The sequence below is a fragment of the Dendropsophus ebraccatus genome, chromosome 10 (genome assembly GCF_027789765.1).
Source record: "Dendropsophus ebraccatus isolate aDenEbr1 chromosome 10, aDenEbr1.pat, whole genome shotgun sequence".
NCBI classification, from domain to species: Eukaryota; Metazoa; Chordata; class Amphibia; order Anura; family Hylidae; genus Dendropsophus; species Dendropsophus ebraccatus.
Window position 1 is genome coordinate 20,267,583 of NC_091463.1, and position 19,712 is coordinate 20,287,294.

The 19,712-nt window shown below is 47.0% G+C and overlaps 1 protein-coding gene across 1 annotated transcript in view; it reads left to right on the plus strand.

Moving 5' to 3' along the window:
* The first annotated feature begins 15,607 nt into the window (after nt 1-15,607).
* The window catches only part of DUSP9 (dual specificity phosphatase 9), a 45,983-nt gene continuing 41,878 nt past the window's right edge, over nt 15,608-19,712 (plus strand). The window contains exon 1 of the mRNA XM_069986234.1: nt 15,608-15,771. The gene's annotated coding sequence lies outside the window, so the exon portion shown is untranslated. The remainder of the gene's footprint in view (nt 15,772-19,712) is intronic.

Sequence of the window (19,712 nt, forward strand, 5' to 3'; positions counted from 1 at the left end):
TAAAAGTGCTACCCTATGAAAACACTCTCGGAGGCTACTTTGGGTTGTGTACACATTGAGGAGAGATCAGTGACTGCTAGACAAAATTCTACAATGAAATCAAAGACATTTTGCCCAGTTGACATTTTGTTGTTTATTGGGTTGTGTTTGTTCTTTGTCTATTGTGGCGGTGTGTGTGTGTATGTGTGTGCGCTGCGGGTACAGTACACGTCCGAGGATGGTCAGCGCTCTTGGCTGCTGAGATTTCAGACTTCTTGTCCTGTTTGTCTCCTTCAGCCTTGAACTCTGTTTTGCAAACATCCCATTCTCCGCTTCCTCCCCCTCTCCTCCACCCTCTTATCTGTCCCCGCTGGAGGAAGGGGATTATAACTGAAGTGCACTTGGCCGGACACAGGGCTGATAATACCAGGAAGCTCTTAATGGCTCCAGAACAAAAGCTTGTCTTTACTGTCCTGAATCAGCGCAGCAGATGGCTGCTGATATGAAATAGTCTTAGCGGGTGCGTACAGACTGCGCGGGTGGGCCAAGCGCTGCACTACTCTGTAACACTACTCTGTTGTGCGAGAGAGGAGACCACCACGTGAGGGACCTTCTCACTTAACAAGAATGAAGAGTTTCCACCAGAAGCCCCATGATGTTGTCTCCTACGTCAAGTTGTTACAGCCATAGCTCAAGCATATACTAATCATGTCGGTACATAAAATGCTTCATGTTATGGAGGTGTTCTCCATCCGGCCAAGACAGAAAGACAGAATTGAGGGGGTACAGCTGTCTAAGTATAATGACATCATTAAGTGACATATCACTTAAGTGATTATCACAAGTCAATGAAGAGGAGCTCATTGCATTCTAGGACCTATTGGGCTTCCGTCCGGGCCTAGTTATTTCATACCTTAGAGGGCTAAACCTCAATTTCCTACCCTACAGCTTTGGCCATTGCAGAATGTCAAGGAGTAGTACAACTATGAGGAATGACGCCTAGAACCAACCAGTATGAAGCAAGCAGTGATGGTGATGTAGAGTTGCCAAAGAATAGAGCAGAAGGAAGACAGGGAACTCTGTCCCGCTACTCAGTATTCTTATAGGGTGTTTCTTTGTTCTGAATGCCAAGCCCAAAGGATTGGACCTCAACTTACCATTTGAACTGAACTGGATAAAGTAAAGATAGAGTCAGATTTTGTCTTGAGTTGTCTTTCTGCACATCATCTGGCCCTCCTGTACCCCCTGCATTAGGCCTTCCTGTACCCCCTGCATTAGGCCCTCCTATACACTCCTGCATTAGGCCTTCCTGTACACCCCTGCATTAGGCCTTCCTGTACACCCCTGCATTAGGCCTTCCTGTACACCCCTGCATTAGGTCCTCCTGTACACCCCTGCATTAGGCCTTCCTGTACACCCCTGCATTAGGCCTTTGTGTACACCCCTGCATTAGGTCCTCCTGTACACCCTTACATTAGGCCTTCCTGTACACCCCTGCATTAGGCCCTCCTATACACTCCTGCATTAGGCCTTCCTGTACACCCCTGCATTAGGTCCTCCTGTACACCCCTGCATTAAAACCTCCTTTACACCCATGCATTAGGCCCTCCAGTAACCCCCGCATTAGGCCCTCCTGTACACCCCTGCATTAAAACCTCCTATACACCCCTGCATTAGACCCTCCTATACCCCCCTGCATTAGGCCCTCCTGTACACCCCTGCATTAGGTCCTCCTGTACACCCCTGCATTAGGCCCTCCTGTACACCCCTGCATTAGGCCCTCCTGTACACCCCTGCATTAGGACCTCCTGTACACCCCTGCATTAGGCCCTCCTGTACACCCCTGCATTAGGCCCTCCTGTACACCCCTGCATTAGGACCTCCTGTACACCTCTGCATTAGGACCTCCTGTACACCCCTGCATTAGGCCCTCCTGTACACCCCTGCATTAGGCCCTCCTGTACACCCCTGCATTGGGTGCTCCTGTACACCCTGCATTAGGTCCTCCTGTACACCACTGCATTAGGCCTTCCTGTACACCCCAGCATTAGGCCCTCCTGTACACCCCTGCATTAGACCATCTTGTACACCCCTGCATTAGGCCCTCCTGTACACCCCTGCATTAGGCCCTCCTGTACACCCCTGCATTAGGCCCTCCTGTACACCCCTGCATTAGGCCCTCCTGTACACCCCTGCATTAGGACCTCCTGTACACCCCTGCATTAGGCCCTCCTGTACACCCCTGCATTAGGCCCTCCTGTACACCCCTGCATTAGGACCTCCTGTACACCTCTGCATTAGGACCTCCTGTACACCCCTGCATTAGGCCCTCCTGTACACCCCTGCATTAGGCCCTCCTGTACACCCCTGCATTGGGTGCTCCTGTACACCCTGCATTAGGTCCTCCTGTACACCACTGCAGTAGGCCTTCCTGTACACCCCAGCATTAGGCCCTCCTGTACACCCCTGCATTAGACCATCCTGTACACCCCTGCATTAGGCCCTTCTGTACACTTCTGCATTAGGCCCTCCTATACCCCCTGGCATTATGCCGTTCTATACACCCCTGCATTAGGGCCTCCTATACACCCCTGCATTAGGTCCTCGTCCTCCTATACACCCCTGCATTAAGCCCTCCTATACACCCCTGCATTAGGTCCTCCTATACACCCAGGCATTATGCCCTCCTATACACCCCTGCATTAAGTCCTCCTATAAACCCCAGCATTAGGCCCTCCTATACACCCCAGCATTAGGCCCTCCTGTACACCCCTGCATTAGGCCCTCCTGTACACCCCTGCATTAGGTCCTCCTGTACACCCCTGCATTAGGCCCTCCTGTACACCCCTGCATTAGGCCCTCCTGTACACCCCTGCATTAGGACCTCCTGTACACCTCTGCATTAGGACCTCCTGTACACCCCTGCATTAGGCCCTCCTGTACACCCCTGCATTAGGCCCTCCTGTACACCCCTGCATTGGGTGCTCCTGTACACCCTGCATTAGGTCCTCCTGTACACCACTGCAGTAGGCCTTCCTGTACACCCCAGCATTAGGCCCTCCTGTACACCCCTGCATTAGACCATCCTGTACACCCCTGCATTAGGCCCTTCTGTACACTTCTGCATTAGGCCCTCCTATACCCCCTGGCATTATGCCGTTCTATACACCCCTGCATTAGGGCCTCCTATACACCCCTGCATTAGGTCCTCGTCCTCCTATACACCCCTGCATTAAGCCCTCCTATACACCCCTGCATTAGGTCCTCCTATACACCCAGGCATTATGCCCTCCTATACACCCCTGCATTAAGTCCTCCTATAAACCCCAGCATTAGGCCCTCCTATACACCCCAGCATTAGGCCCTCCTGTACACCCCTGCATTAGGCCCTTCTGTACACTTCTGCATTAGACCCTCCTATACACCCCTGCATTAGGGCCTCCTATACACCCCTGCATTAGGTCCTCCTATACACCCAGGCATTATGCCCTCCTATACACCCCAGCATTAGGCCCTCCTATACACCCCAGCATTAGGCCCTCCTGTACACCCCTGCATTAGGTCCTCGTCCTCCTATACACCCCTGCATTAAGCCCTCCTATACACCCCTGCATTAGGCCCTCCTGTACACCCCTGCATTAGGTCCTCCTATACACCCCTGCATTAAGCCTTCCTATACACCCCTGCATTAAGCCCTCCTAAACACCCATGCATTAGGCCCTCCTATACACCTTTGGTGTACCCCCGGTGTGATGTTATATCGGAGGAGCGGCTGGTCACTTGCTAGGTGTTGTAGTGTGACACCACTCCGGTGGTGGATGGCCGAGATACAGCCACACCTTGAGATGTTGTCACGTGACGCCAGTGCCTTGAGGGCACACAGGTGTGATGGCACGCCTGCTTTTATATTTTAAGGCCGGTTGTACCCTTTTCCCCTGTGGTCGGTGTCTTGCCGGGTTGCTAACAGGTCCCTTGGGTTTATGTAATCACAGATGGCCAGAGTAGTGTGATGACCCTCCCGGATAGTAGGACCCGCCACCCACAGAAAAAGGAAATGTGTGCTGTGTCGGTGGTGGCGAATAATCACAGAGTCTCTCGATATAGTTGATCTGGTTTACTACTTGTAAATGTGCAGCAGGTAATACAGGTTCAATAATACAAGGTTCCTTTTTTGAAAGTCTCCAAAATACACTTGGCAAAGTTCCAATAAATACTTGACAATAAAACGACCTGATCTGTAGTTGAAGTGTAGTGTAGGATATAGTCATGTTGGTTGAGTTGTGCTGAGTAATACAAGAAGTAAAGTAGCAGAGAGGAGGATGCCGTGAGAGTCTCAACCCATGTAGTACTGTGCTCTGCCGGGATGTTGGAGGATGAGGTAGAATACTTGTAACAAGAAGAAGAAGAACACCTGTGCCCATGTATTAACCATTGACTTCAGTCTTCACACCACCTTATGCCCACTAGACTCGGCTGAACCTTCCTAATGGGTGACACAGGCCCCAGACCTTGTTACCTGGGATGAGTGGAATGCTGAGGGTTCCCTGCTGACAGAGATAGAGTTCCTAGGCTTTGTGCAACTTTGCTCTATTTGGAGCAGTTCCTGGCTCTGTGGCTCTGTTATGGATACTGCCCTGCACTGTGACTTCTCCTTGTCCACCGCGTGGGTTGAGGTGGTCTCTAGCTTGTCCTCTCTTAAGAGGATACTAGTGATACTAGTAAAGAAGTTGTGAGAAGTGTGCTTTCTTGCGTCCTTCCCATGCGGGATACTAGCTAAGATTGAACTTTCAGGTACGAGGACCTGGCAGAGGGCCAAGGCCCAAAGAGGATCACTGTGGACAGGGGTGATTCTAGCCTCTCTGCTGCCCGAGGCGAACTATAGAATGACGCCCCCCCCCCGTCAATCCGCCCACATTATAATCCACTACTGCCCCCCCCCCCCACTGCTGTCCCCAATAAACATAATGTTTGGTCCCTTGCTGCACAGAGGATGTCAGGAGAGGAGGGGGCTGACTTTATAGGAGAGGTCCCAGCAGCACAGAGGATGTCAGGAGAGGAGGGGGCTAATCCTATAGGAGAGGTCCCAGCAGCACAGAGGATGTCAGGAGATGAGGGTGCTAATCCTATAGGAGAGGTCCCAGCAGCACAGAGGATGTCAGGAGAGGAGGGTGCTAATCCTATAGGAGAAGTCCCAGCAGCACAGAGGATGTCAGGAGAGGAGGGTGCTGATCTTTTAGGAGATGGTCCCCCTCTTCCCCCCTTATAGATGGTCCCCCTCTTCCCCCCCTTATAGATGGTCCCCCTCCCCCCCTTATACATGGTCCCCCTCTCCCCCCTCCCTTATAGATGGTCCCCCTCTTCCCTCTCCCCCTCCCTTATAGATGGTCACCCTCCCCCCCTTATACATGGTCCCCCTCTTCCCCCCCCCTTATAGACGGTCCCCCTCCCTTATAGATGGTCCCCCCCTTATAGATGGTCCCCCTCTTTCCCCCCTCCCTTATAGATGGCCCCCCCTTATAGATGGTCCCCCTCTTTCCCCCCTCCCTTATAGATGGTCCCCCTCTTTCCCCCCTCCCTTATAGATGGTCCCCTTCCCCCCCCCCTATAGATGGTCCCCCTCTTCCCTCTCCCCCTCCCTTATAGATGGTCCCCCCCCCTTATAGATCGTCCCCCTCCCTTATAGATGGTCCCCCTCTTTCCCCCCTCCCTTATAGATGGTCCCCTTCCCCCCCCTATAGATAGTCCCCCTCTTCCCTCTCCCCCTCCCTTATAGATGCCCCCCCCCTTATAGATGGCCCCCCCTTATAGATGGTCCCCCTCTTTCCCCCCTCCCTTATAGATGCCCCCCCCTTATAGATGGTCCCCCTCTTTCCCCCCTCCCTTATAGATGGTCCCCTTCCCCCCCCTATAGATGGTCCCCCTCTTCCCTCTCCCTTATAGATCGTCCCCCTCCCTTATAGATGGTCCCCCTCTTTCCCCCCTCCCTTATAGATGGTCCCCTTCCCCCCCCTATAGATAGTCCCCCTCTTCCCTCTCCCCCTCCCTTATAGATGGTTTCCCCTTATAGATCGTCCCCCTCTTTCCCCCCTCCCTTATAGATGGTCCCCCTCTTTCCCCCCTCCCTTATAGATCGTCCCCCTCTTTCCCCCCTCCCTTATAGATCGTCCCCCTCTTTCCCCCCTCCCTTATAGATGGTCCCCCTCTCCCCCCCCCCCCCTGCACAGCAGATAAAATAAAAAACAGCACACAACTCACCTGCCCTCCGTTCCCCCGTCGAGCCTCTCTGGTCTGGTCCCGGCTGATGTGCGGCTGCCGGAGGTGTCCCGTCCTGTCCCCGGCAGCGCGCGCATCACAGATCTCCCCATGCGCCTGCGGCTGTGACTTCCGGCGCACGGGGATCTCTCTGATGCGCGCGCTGCCGGGGACAGGATGGGACACCTCCGGCAGCCGCGCATCAGCCGGGGGACTAAGGCTGCATTCCCACGTTCCGTGATCCTGACGGATCACGGACGTGGAATGCATGTACTGGAGCCCCCCCGCCCCCGGGCAGTATCTGTAATGAGATGCTGGGAGCGGGGGGGACTGTATTCATAAGCGCCGCACTGTAGTATCAGCACGGCGCGGCTGATTTAGTACAGCGCGGCGCTTATGAATACAGTCCCCCCCGCTCACAGCATCTCATTACAGATACTGCCCGGGGGCGGGGGGGCTCCAGTACATGGTACAGTCAGTGGCGGATTATAATGTGGGCGGCCGCAGAACCGCTCATATTATAATCTGCCACTGAATGCCGCCCCCATGGTGACAGCTAGTGGCGCCGCCTGAGGCAGACGATTCAGGTCGCCTCATGATTGCGGCGCCCCTGACTGTGGAGAGCTATCTAGCGTGTGTCCTTCCTCTAACTGTCCAGAATGAAAGATCTTGCTCCTCCTCCACCCATGTGACTAACTTCCTCCCCAGTGTGTATAGTGCACTGTGAGTGGGTGAATAGTGCAATAGTAGAAGAAAGAGGGGGACATGATAGGAAAGAAGAGAGCAGATCTCCTACTGGTCTACAGTCAGGTGAAACACCAAAACAATAACCCTTTACAATCCTTCAGCTGTGCAGCTTTTATACGCATAATACATAATATAGTGACATCTAGTGGCGAACTTCATCGCCAAAATAACACAATAGGTACAGACTTTTGCGAAGGTTGTATACAACTGCAACACCCCTTGTAGGACACCATACGCCCCTGCATTAGGCCCTCCAGTACACCCCTGCATTAGGTACTCCTGTACACTCCTGCATTAGGCTCTACAGTACACACATGCTATGCCCAGAACAGCGTCTCCTACAGCCAATCATCATGCACATTCTCCTGGTGCCACAAGGGTTATTTTTCCCAGCCCGGACCTGTGGGTCTTGATGCAGCCGGTTAGTATGTACTTGCATGTAGGTTTCCTCTGGGTGCTTCCGTTTCCTCCCACACAAACATACTGGCAGGTTAATTACCATCTGACAAAATTGGCCTTAATGTGTATGTTTGTGCCCGTGGTAGGAAAATTACAAAGCAAGCTGTACTCCGGCAAGAATAGAAGTGAATGAATGAACGATCTCTGTAGAGCGCTAAGTACTGTGCCCGCGATATGAGATGCAGTATAATCATGCATATTAGTGTCAGGAAATGCTTCTATTTTTACCGCCAGCTGCCAAAATCCAAACTTCACCCTTATTAAGATCTAACAGGTTATTTGTGAATCAACCCATAAAAATAGTGATGGTCTCCAGTGTCAGATGCAAGTGGGTGTCTTCTGCTGCACAGGGTTCCATTATTGTGTCGGAGCCTGGGCCTTTGTACTCTAGTCTGACCCCGTCTGGAGCTAGAGCTTAGTTTAGCTCATTTCAATGATTATCGCTGATCTGTCTACTCCTTTGATGGCCACATAGTAGTACCTACCTGGCCTCTACGGAGCCAACCCCAGCCAGTTGTTGGATCTCTTGGGGTGGCACAAAGCCATGACACATCTGCCAGCAATCTCCTAATAAAATGTGAACACCACCCTATGCACCTAAAGCTGCTTCTGCTTCTGCCATAGTTGATATTGCCCCATAAATGGTTCCAATATGCAGTATATATGCCCCTAGCTAACCCTATTCTGTAGACACTACCTTGCCACAAGATCCATCACAGGACACCCGGGGCAACTGGCTCCCACCTGAAAAAATGGACACTAATATGGAAAAACAGCGAACAGGAACACCGCTCCTGCCTCAATCACCCAACACAAGTGTCCCACAGCCCCCAAGTGCCATCAATGGGAGCACTAAACCCAACAACTCCCGTAATGTTGCACTTTTATTATGGAGTCACTATGAGACCTAACATTGCTTAGTAGTTTATAAAACAACATGCCCCCAGATGCCTAGAGGTCCTACTCTCTCAGCCTACCATAAATGAGCTACATCCTATACAAGTCTATCTGTGTCTTTATAGGGAAGAAGCTGTGATACAAGAGTGTCATTATACTTCTTATGCAAGTACTGTGTAACTGTAAAGGATATAACCTAGTGGTTGCTGCACAGGTTTAAGAAAAGTGTAGGACCCGTTTAAATGCTAAATATAGTTCATTGGCCGCACAAAGGATGCAGTGATTGTTGGTGCAGCCCGGCCACTTGATTACTCATGCCTTCTGAAGGTGACTGGTGATGGCCTGCATCCTTGCACAGCACCATATTGGGACATGTAAGATGACCGTTTCCCAACATGCCCCTTATGTGGTGTTTTACATATATATACAGAAACGAGAACCCATGGTACCTTCGTGATTCTGAGAAGGGAAGAGCATACAAACTCCACTGGTTGTTAATCAAACCAGTGCCAACTACTGGTCCTTTGTATGGATTAAAGTGTCTCTGTCACTTTAAGAAATTATTGACATGACATACAGATAAGTCAAAAGTTTTGGTTAGATGACTGCAGGCTCCCTCCGATCGGATGCAGGCCAAAGGCTTCTCCCTCATGCTCCCCATCTTGCTGCAGGAGACATCATCCATTGTAAGTCTCAGTCACACTTTTCTCATCTCTATCTAATGGTCAACAAAGGTCCGAATACCCAATAACCCATATCTATGTGACACGTCTAGAGATGAGCGAACCAGGTTCAGGTTCGAGTCCATCCGAACCCGAACGTTCTGCATTTGATTAGCTGGGGCTGCTGAACTTGGATAAAGCTCTAAGGTTGTCTGGAAAACATGTATACAGCCAATGACTATATCCATGATTTCCACATAGCCTTAGGGCTTTATTCAAGTTCAGCAGCCCCCGCTAATCAAATGCCGAAAGTTCGGATTCGGATGGACTCGATCTCTAGACACGTCAAAAAATTTTTTTAAAGTGACATATAATGCCAACCATGTAGCTCTTAAAAAAAGCTGACAGGACACAATGGGTCATGGCTCCTACGTAGTGCTGCAGCCATGTTGTAAATATTGGGATTATGGAGGTTGCAGTATCACCTCGGTTCTGGTAACACATGGGACCCAATTGCCTCTTTCCAATATCAAAGAGACAACAGAATGCTAAATGACAGATGATTGGTGTTGAGCAGACTTGTTGAACTGTTTGGGTCCAGCAACATTCTCCGAATCCGGACACTTGGCATTTGACTCCTGGAGAAGTTGGATGACGCCCTAGGGAGTCCTGGAAAACATGGATATAACCCAGGCCGAACAGTTCGTCAAGTCTGCTCAACACTACACATGATGGTTGAGAACCCCAGGAACATGTTATGAGGCGAAGTCAAGGCACTTTAGGATTGTGCCACCAATAAGATGGATCCTCTATCCCAGGGTGATTGTGTATGATATCAGAGGGTTGGACTGCTGGGGTCTAAAGAAAGGGACTTCCGCAGCACTACCAGTGCTGAGTATAGTGTTTGTCTATCTTCAGACTGCATACTCGGCCAGCCATAACATTCAGATGAGAATTTCAGGACCTCCAATCTTAAGATCCCAGTCTGACCCCCCCAGATCTTGTAGGGAGTCTTAAATGGCCACCTCTTCTGTATGTGCAATTTATGGAAGACACCATGGAGGCTAGGTATCACTTACTAGCTCAGGGACAACTCAAAAATTAGAGATGGGGCCTACAGAGCAGACATCTGGTAGAATGTCATATATGCGTTATATAATGAACAAATCGCGCCGCTCCTCATGTACACACTTAGGACAGCTTACCCTGAAAGTTACCTAAAATTACATGAAATATAAGTTTCACCTTTGGCAGCAATTGGCGAAGGTCATAGACTGGACATTGATGACATATCCAAGCCATATCTCATCAAAGTGAGATAACCCCTTTAAGCACCTAGCAACAAAAGCCTGCTTGTCCTGATCTGTGGTTGATGACTTCATTGGGCAGGCATTATATGATTACAGGCCCGGCCGTATTCACCTTTAAAGGTTGCCTGGGGACACAGTTTATCAAGTCACAGGAAATTGCAGGTTCTTAAGATTCTGTTGGCGTCCGCACCTGGTGTGTCATTTGTATGAATGGCTTGTATTATTTCTTCAGGGTAGCCGTGCCAATATTATGTTAGTGGACAATTTATAATGCACAGTGGTATGTCCCAACTACTTTTCCTATTTATTCCCCACAAATACCGTGCCCTTTCTGTAACCCTTACAAAATATCCCATTTGGCCAGAAGCGGCCCGACTTCCTCGGATTGTCCTGCGAAGTCTTCGTCATTTCTCAGAAATCACAGAAACCGTCTCGCTACTACTCCTTTCATCACGGCTGGCGAGAGGCCAATAATAAGGAATTAGCTCTTGTCGCTTTACAAAAGACTCTTTTTTTTCTCAATCCTGAGATTAGAAAAGAAAATATCAAGATCCGTGTAAATAATTGTCTGGATCAGATATTGAAATTATTATTCAGTTCTCGCTCTGTATTGTGAAGGCTTCATTGTGCGTCTCCATTAGGTGACTTTATTTGGGGGATAGATTGAGGCAAGGGGGCAGTAGGTTAGCTGTGTTACTTGCTTCTATTACTGTATTATACACCGGGCACCTTAGGGTACGGCCACAGGTCCCAGCCATGCAATGTACTGAAATTCACCGGTGGGGCAGACTTTGAAATCCGTAGCATGCCAATTTCTGTGGTGGATTTTCACAATGAATGTGGTGGATTTCCAGCATGGATGTGGTGGGTTCCCAGAATGGATGGGGTGGGTTTCCAGCATGGATGAGGTGGGTTCCCAGAATGTACGATGTGGTGGATTTTTACCATGGATATGGTGGGTTTTCACCATGGATATGGCAGATTTTCACTGTTGATGTGGTGGATTTTCAACATAGATTTGGCGGATGTTCACCATGGATGTAGTGGGTCTTCAGTATGGATGCACTTTAATTTAACCATGGATGTGGTAGGTTTTTGCCATGGATGTGGTGGGTTTTCACCGTGGATGTGGTGGGTTTTCACCGTGGATGTGGTGGGTTTTCACCGTGGATGTGGTGGGTTTTCACTATGGATATCGTGGATTTCCACCATCAATGTGGTGGATTTTCACCATGGATGTGGTGGCTTTAACCTTTTATGTAGCATATTTTAATTCATCGATGTGGCTAGTTTTCACCATGGATGTAGCAGATTTCCACCATGGATGTGGTGGGTTTTCATCATGGATGTGTTGGGTTTTCACCATGGACATGGTGGATTTTAACCATGAATGTGGTGGATTTTCACCAGGGATGTGTTGGGTTTTCACCATGGACATGGTGGATTTTAACCATAGATGTGGTGGATTTTCACCAGGGATGTAGCATAATTTAACCATGGATGTGGTAGGTTTTCACCATGGATGTGGAGCGTTTTCACTATGGATATCGTGGATTTCCACCATCGATGTGGTGGATTTTCACCATGGATGTGGTGGCTTTAACCTTTTATGTAGCATATTTTAATTCATCGATGTGGCTAGTTTTCACCATGGATGTAGCAGATTTCCACCATGGATGTGGTGGGTTTTCACCATGGATGTGTTGGGTTTTCACTATGGACATGGTGGATTTTAACCATGGATGTGGTGGATTTTCACCAGGGATGTAGCATAATTTAACCATGGATGTGGTAGGTTTTCGCCATGGATGTGGCTAGTTTTCACCATGGATGTGGCAGATTTCCACCATGGATGTGGTGGGGTTTCGCCATGGATGTGTTGGGTTTTCACCATGGACATGGTGGATTTTAACCATGGATGTGGTGGATTTTCACCAGGGATGTAGCATAATTTAACCATGGATGTGGTAGGTTTTCACCATGGATGTGGAGCGTTTTCACTATGGATATCGTGGATTTCCACCATCGATGTGGTGGATTTTCACCATCGATGTGGTGGCTTTAACCTTTTATGTAGCATATTTTAATTCATAGATGTGGCTAGTTTTCACCATGGATGTAGCAGATTTCCACCATGGATGTGGTGGGTTTTCACCATGGATGTGTTGGGTTTTCACTATGGACATGGTGGATTTTAACCATGGATGTGGTGGATTTTCACCAGGGATGTAGCATAATTTAACCATGGATGTGGTAGGTTTTCACCATGGATGTGGAGGGTTTTCACCATGGATGTGGTCGATTTTCACCATGGATGTGGTGGCTTTTCACCAGGCATGTAGCATAATTTAGCCATGGATGTGGTAGGTTTTCGCCATTGATGTGGCTAGTTTTCACCATGGATGTGGCAGATTTCCACCATGGATGTGGTGGATTTTCACAGTGAATAATTCAACTTTTTATTGACTTTTATGGATAAAAAGTTTAGTAACTTCCCCCTGGAAATGATGCAGATGACTTCCTATAATCGACACACTGACACTAAATGGACTATTAAATACACATGGACCTCTTGTGAGCCCATTCTGTGTACTCCTCTGGTTGTGATCCCTTATACTGACATCCAGAGATTACCTAATTAATTTGGTACGAATTGGGTTCTGTCCGAGTTTCACAAAAAAAATTTAAATTTCAAATTCAAACATTTTGTCATTCTTTTCTGATTTGTTTGGTCCCTGCTCCTGTACACTGAGCGGTGTTGGCAGACAGGTAAGCAATGCTATATGCTTCTCCTACAGCATGTTTATTTTTAACCTGATGTTGGAGTACCCCTTTAAATACTACATTATTCTTTATAAATTATTTGTATACCATGTTTCATTAATTTGGTAAATTGGCCACCAATGATAGAGCGGAGCCGCAATGTCAAACCCTTCAGGATAATTCAGGATTTTCTTATTTAAATAGAATATTTTTAGTGCTGATGTATATAATCTTGCCGAGTAAGTATTCTACACACAGAGGTTGCAATTGCTATTAAAACTGGACAAAGCCTTCTGGGGGCAGGCGGTATGTAATTACATGGGGTCCTTGATGGATTCGGTTAGTTTAGATGACTTTAGTGGTCTTTACATCTGTGAACAATCTAGAGATTGGCTGCGTGGAGTGACGCGAGGAGATAGATCTTCCAGGTTCACGCTAAGGCTGGAGTCAATTTTAGACTGAGAGAGTGGGATGGGGGTTGTAGCCCCTTTTCAGAATTTACTTGCTGATTGAAAATGATCACCGAAAACTTTATTAGAAGCAGTGGGACCAAATATATTTTTATTTTTCAAGAGTTTGTTTTATGATCTATCAAAAAAATTCTAAGTCCCCCAACATGGTCACAACCCTGGTCTATTGGGCACATAGGATAGAAACTATGGGTAACCTAGGTGCCATACACAGCGGCCACTATGGGACCCAACAAATAAGGGAGTCCATCTATATTCAAAAGTAGTTAGTATTAAAGGGGTTGTCCAGCGAAAATCTTTTTTCTTTCAAATCAACTGGTTTTAGAAAGTTATATAGATCTGAAATTTACTTCTATTTTAAAATCTCATGTCTTCCAATATTTAAAATCTGTAAAGGAAAGTTACATTGCCTGCACTTGGTTAGGAGCTGCCTGTTTGCTTGTATTGCTCCCTACTGTGTACATTATGGGGCATAGTTATCATTCTTTTTGTGCCAATATTCTGGCGTATTTTGTGTTTTTGCACAGGGTGTAAAACTTTTACACATCATTTATTCTGCAGTTTGCCCGATTTTTCAGCAGTTTATACCGGCTGCACCATATTTGAAATCTTTCGCTCAGAAGGGGCCGTGGTTTAACTTAGCTACCTTTTAGCCAGATTTATCATGTGTGAATATTTTTTTCTTTTTGTTCCAAAAAAAAAAAATGCAGACTCTAGTTTTTTTTAGCCAATTTTCAAGTCGAAGAAACTGCTGAAAATTGCGTAAACACAAAAAAGTGCAGATTCATCAAGGCCTGCGTACCTGAGCAAGGTTGTGAGTTTTTGCGCAGCACGTAAAAAGTGCGTAAGTGCAAAAAAATTGCGTAAATGATAAATAGGCCCCAATGTCTCTACTTCAATAGAACTTTTTGTATTATAGCTCAGTACTGTCGCATCACTATGCATTATGCATGTACTCTGACATCATAAGATGCATTATATTTGCACTATGACATCATACGGATTTCCCCTATGCCTTATGTCACTGTGTACATATCAGCTTTTTTTTTGCATTCCTTCTTGTGCTATGATGTCATTATGTGCAATCGCCATATACTGTTACATCACTATTTGCATAATTCCTGTGTTTTAACTTCACTGGGTAGACCATCACTGTGAACTCTCCTGATGCTGTAACATCACTGTGCACAGTTTCCCTCTACTATTATATAGTAGAGTACATTATCCCACAGCTGTGACATCACAGTGCACATTATCCTTGTATATTGTAGCTGTTGGATGACAGTTTGGTCTACAGCTTTCTCTCCCAATCCGTCCATACACATAAATGCTTGGGACATATGAGCAATCATATACTCCGTGAACCATTGTCAGACTGCCTTGGTAGCAGTTTATTAACCTGAAAAAGGAATTAGGCAGATGAAATAAGATGTGCCTGATCCTTCTCTCCCCTCGAAGAATAAGACACGTTGAAACACCCGCAGTCACCAAAATCGACCTTAATGACCAATAAATTCCTTTGCGGTGATGTCATCTTTATGCTGTGACATCACTGTGTGTATGATTGACCTGCTCCAATTTCAGTAAATGAATTCCGATGAATGGCCGATATTGGCTTTATTCTCTATACGCCCTACTAACACAAAAATTCACTTTTATATCGGCATTAATCAATGCAATTTTTTATTTTTTTTGGCTTCAAAACATTCCCCCAAAAACTTGATTGACACATATATCCTGCTTACCCAGAAGGCCCCAGCAGGAATGCAGGAGTTAATTCTGTCTCATTCCTGAAGATGATCATTACACAGGCTCAGTCGTGAAAATGAAATCCCCAGGCCCCCACTTTCCTGTGTAACCTGACATCAACCCAGGCCTCTGGTACTATGAAACCCCTCCCCGAATCCCACATCAGCCAGTATGGAGCAGCAGGCTGGGCTTCAGGTTGTACACAGCTTGCACGTGTACTGGGAGGAGGATACTGGGGAGTGATGGAAGGAGAAGAGGAGGGAGGGACAGGGGCTTGCTTCTCGTTTTTTTTTTTTTGTAAGAGGAAACACAGCAGCCAAGCTGTGCTGGAAATCATTAAAAGTCTTGCTTGCCTGCCAGCGTGCAAAGACAAGAGGGAAAAGACGGAGGCAGGTTCCCTCGCCCTTTTCTGATCATCCAAAACCTTCCTCGTCTGTACCAGGACGACTGGGCTTAAGAGTGGACTTTACCCCATCTTGCCAGGTAAGACATTGCCATACTGGGACTCGCCGTCTGCATCTGGAGTGGGCGGTGGGGCTCAAGGGAACTGCAAGGAAGTCCTCCTTCGCTGGAAGGGTTTGTGGAAACAGCACGGCTAGGGGGAGGCGAGCGCAGCAAAGGAATGGAGAAGGATGCACAGATGTAGTCGGGTTTACTGCACCGATGGATGGAAGAACCCACAAAAACAAGAAAATACTAAGACTAAAAATCCCTTACGTAACATTTAATAGATTCTGTTTTTAGGACAGGGAGTGGGAGTAGACCGGACCATCACACCAAAACTTCTTACCGTAGGTGTTGGGAAAGTATCACCCATAGAACGTAACATGCGTCAATTCATATACTACATGACATTACTCCATTAATATTTCCAAGTCTTCTGTCCACCCTGACTTGTTTTATAGGATTTTTTAAATTTATCCGAGGCAGACAGGGCACCACGGAATTCTTTTGGGCACAGTACCAAATAGATTTTGTAAATCCCTGAGCTGAATTTAACCACACACAGTGTGGAGTTTTTGGCCCCTCCACCATCGCCCCAAATTTACAATATGTGTACAGATAAAGCGGTCAAGTCAAGACAGGAGAGTTAGTCAGAATTGCTTTGGCCAGAAGAAGGATTGTTGGCGACCTCATGGAAATGTGTTGATGTTCGTCTATGTGGGTGTTTGGGCAAACATTATGTTGTTCTGGGTAAACAATTAATACCAATCGGGGAATCCAAGTGAAATCATGACTATATATATATGGATGAACCAAATACGTTGCTGTGCTTGCCAGGAAGTTAAAATTAGTTCCATAAATGTGGTGGTGTGATGATGCTGGGAAGATGTCTTCCTGGATCTGTCATATGCCTGGAAATGTTTACCGTAAAAGTCAGAGGATAATAAGGCTTTTCCATGACGGGTATCGAGAGCTTTCTACAGAATGAATCTCCCCTTAGTCAAGGTCTTGTCTTCATAGTCTAACAACTCCATTGCATCAAGGTTGTCACCGGTATCAGGACTGATACTAGAAGACGGGCGGTCAATGACTACTGGTACTCAACTAATTTTTGTCAATGGAGGCACATCAATTGAATGTGACTCCAGATTCTACCAAGGTTTTCAAGGTATGCAGTGGTTAGGATAGGCTGCATAGGTCTGGTCATGGAAAGGAAGAGCTGAGACCCCAACACTCACCCTTTCTCCCCTCTTCCCTATCCTAGATCTCTCCCTCCTTCTTCTCTCTGTCTCTGCTTTCCTCCCTCTCTCTAGTACGGAGGCGATCAGCACATTTTCCATGCTCTGTAAAGCTTTTGATTCACAAGTAGGGATGTAACAGCTTCTCGCAGATTCCTGCCCAGTCTCTGCTTCCAGGCTGATTTTATAAAGGAGACTTTGTGCCGGGATGTGATGCAGTGGTTAAACCACTGAATGGAATTTTAGGGGGGATAGCCTAGGGGGCGACTGACCTCAGACAATTCCATGAAGGAGCCACGTTATAGACTAGACCCCTATAAATAGGATATCTAATTGTATTTTTAAGACGGAGATCACAGATGATGCTCTGTTACGAGTCAGATGTAACCTCCTCCCTGTTGGTTTGTCCTTCCCTCATTCTTAAATGTCTCATGAATTCTTCAATGTCTTTTTTTTCTTGTTATGGTGGATTCTTAAAGACGTATTACGCATGCCATGTATTGTGCTGTCTACCAGAGCTTCCCCTCATTCTATGGGAATTCCCAGTCCCAGTCATCTGGATGGGTCTTGTATCCAGTTTACGAAGTGGTTACCGAAACAACAACTCCTGCACTTCGTACATAGTGAATATGCTAAAAGGGGGTGTCCACTTTCTGAAACCTCTTTCTGAAATGACATTCCCACATGCTCCATTTGTAGGGGAGGTGTGGGGGAGGAAGTTGCTGAGAAATAAACATCTTTGGCTGTGAAAGGAACTGATCCATGGCTTAAAGAGAACCTGTCATCATTTTCATGCTGCCTGAATCACATCACCTGGGTGGTCCCCGCTGGCTTCTTCCTGCCCCACCAGCTTTAATTGATAGATCTTTCCCTATAAACAAACAGAGACACATTTATGAATCATGGCCGGTGGGGTGGGGAAACCTTGGTGACCAGTGGTTCAAGCAGCATGACATGATGATGATGAAAGTGATGACAGGTTCCCTTTAAAGAGTTTGCGTCATGTCACTAACCACATGGTTCTTTAGGGTATCTAGACATCATCGAGCCAGGTCCCCCACTCAGGACCAACCTGTATGCAAGAGAGAAGAGCTACCAACAAGAAGTGACTCTTCTTTGGCAGAAATGGCCTGTCCATGGATTAAAAACATGGCCGCTTTCTTCCAAAAACAGCACCACTCTTGTCCTCAGTTTAGATGTAGGCTTTGCAGCTCAGTTTTACTGGAGTGAATATAGCTAAATTATTATACTACACACAACCTGCAGAGGTGCTGTTTTATAAGAAATTAGCGGTGCTTTTTCTAATCCTGGATAACCCCGTCAATCTAAATGGCCACATTTCATACCACTTTTCCCCTGTAGCGGTCACTGCAGGTAAAATGAGTAGAAACTACAAGTTCAGCCGATCGCTACAGGTCCAAATTTGGCCAGAGGCCTCAGAAGCAGAATTATTAGTGATTAGCTGATCGACCCTCTGGTTCTCATATTAAGATGCATGTTCAGATGTCAGGTTTCTAATTATTAAATACGACACCAAAAAGGAGGCTGGGTCTTTCCTTTATATGAGTCCTCCATTAGTGATCTGGCCTCTTATTCAATTACTGCAATCAAATACCTGAACATGTGAACACACCCTCAAGGATTGGTCATCAACTTTTTGGGCAATGCCCTCCAAATTTTTCGTTTTCCAATGTGTTGGTCATGATTGAAGGCATTGGTCAGGTAGGTGACTATGATGTGATAGTCTACATCTGATAGTCAGATTGAACCTTCATGCATTGTGAAAAGCAGGTTGACCCCTGTGTGATGGCCGTATCAATCGTCACCTAGTTGGAATTTTTACAAACCACATTGGAAAAAACTCACTTTGTCCGGCCACTGTACGAGCTTTATACTTTATTCCAGCAACAGCTGCAGCAGTAAAGTATAGCCCCCGGCAAAATGAGATTATGACCTGCAGAATCCTGTAGGCAGTGGTTGTTCCTGTTTCTCTTTGTGTTCTTCTCAAGTGAAGGACGGGAAGTATTATTGTGATCGCCACACAGATGCTTCTTATTAGTCAGGACTACAACTCCTGCCCTGCCCTCTACAATGCCAACTGTGATGGTGCCAGACCGACATTACTGCATAAGCTTTTCTTTGGACAGTCACCCATGAAAGTCAGCTCCCCATCTATTTGGGCTGGAATCACCCAAGCATGTCTACAACTCCTGGCTTGTGTTATAGGAAACGGGAAGGGAATGAGATCTCTTCTTTTAATCATGGACGATAGTTTCACCAGCTTTAAAGGGATTGTCTACTCAACTCTTAGGGTCTTATTACACGAGGGGCCAACACACATTGTCCTGTGTCATAGGACCAATGATTGAGTGAAATGAAACCCTTGGGTCATTTGGATCCTTCAAAGAATGATTGTCTGCCGGATGCATATCCCCATAGAATAGGGGATGTGCAACCGAAAGTTGATTGCAGTAAAGGGCTGCACAAACAGTCGCTAGATCAGATGTTCGACCTGTGTGTAGACTTTGTAAACAAGCACGGATCTACGCGATCGGTGCCTGTCTATTGTTTGGCGTTGGGCAATGTAAAAGAGCTTTTCGCTCTAAAATGTTTCCCTTCTGGGGTTTCCTGAATTGTTGTTGCTTGGACCTCTAACAGGGCTTCCTTGGAAGACATCGAGAACTAGCGCTGTTAAAGGCATTGTCTCATGATGACCACCATAGGTGATATCATGAAGGGAAA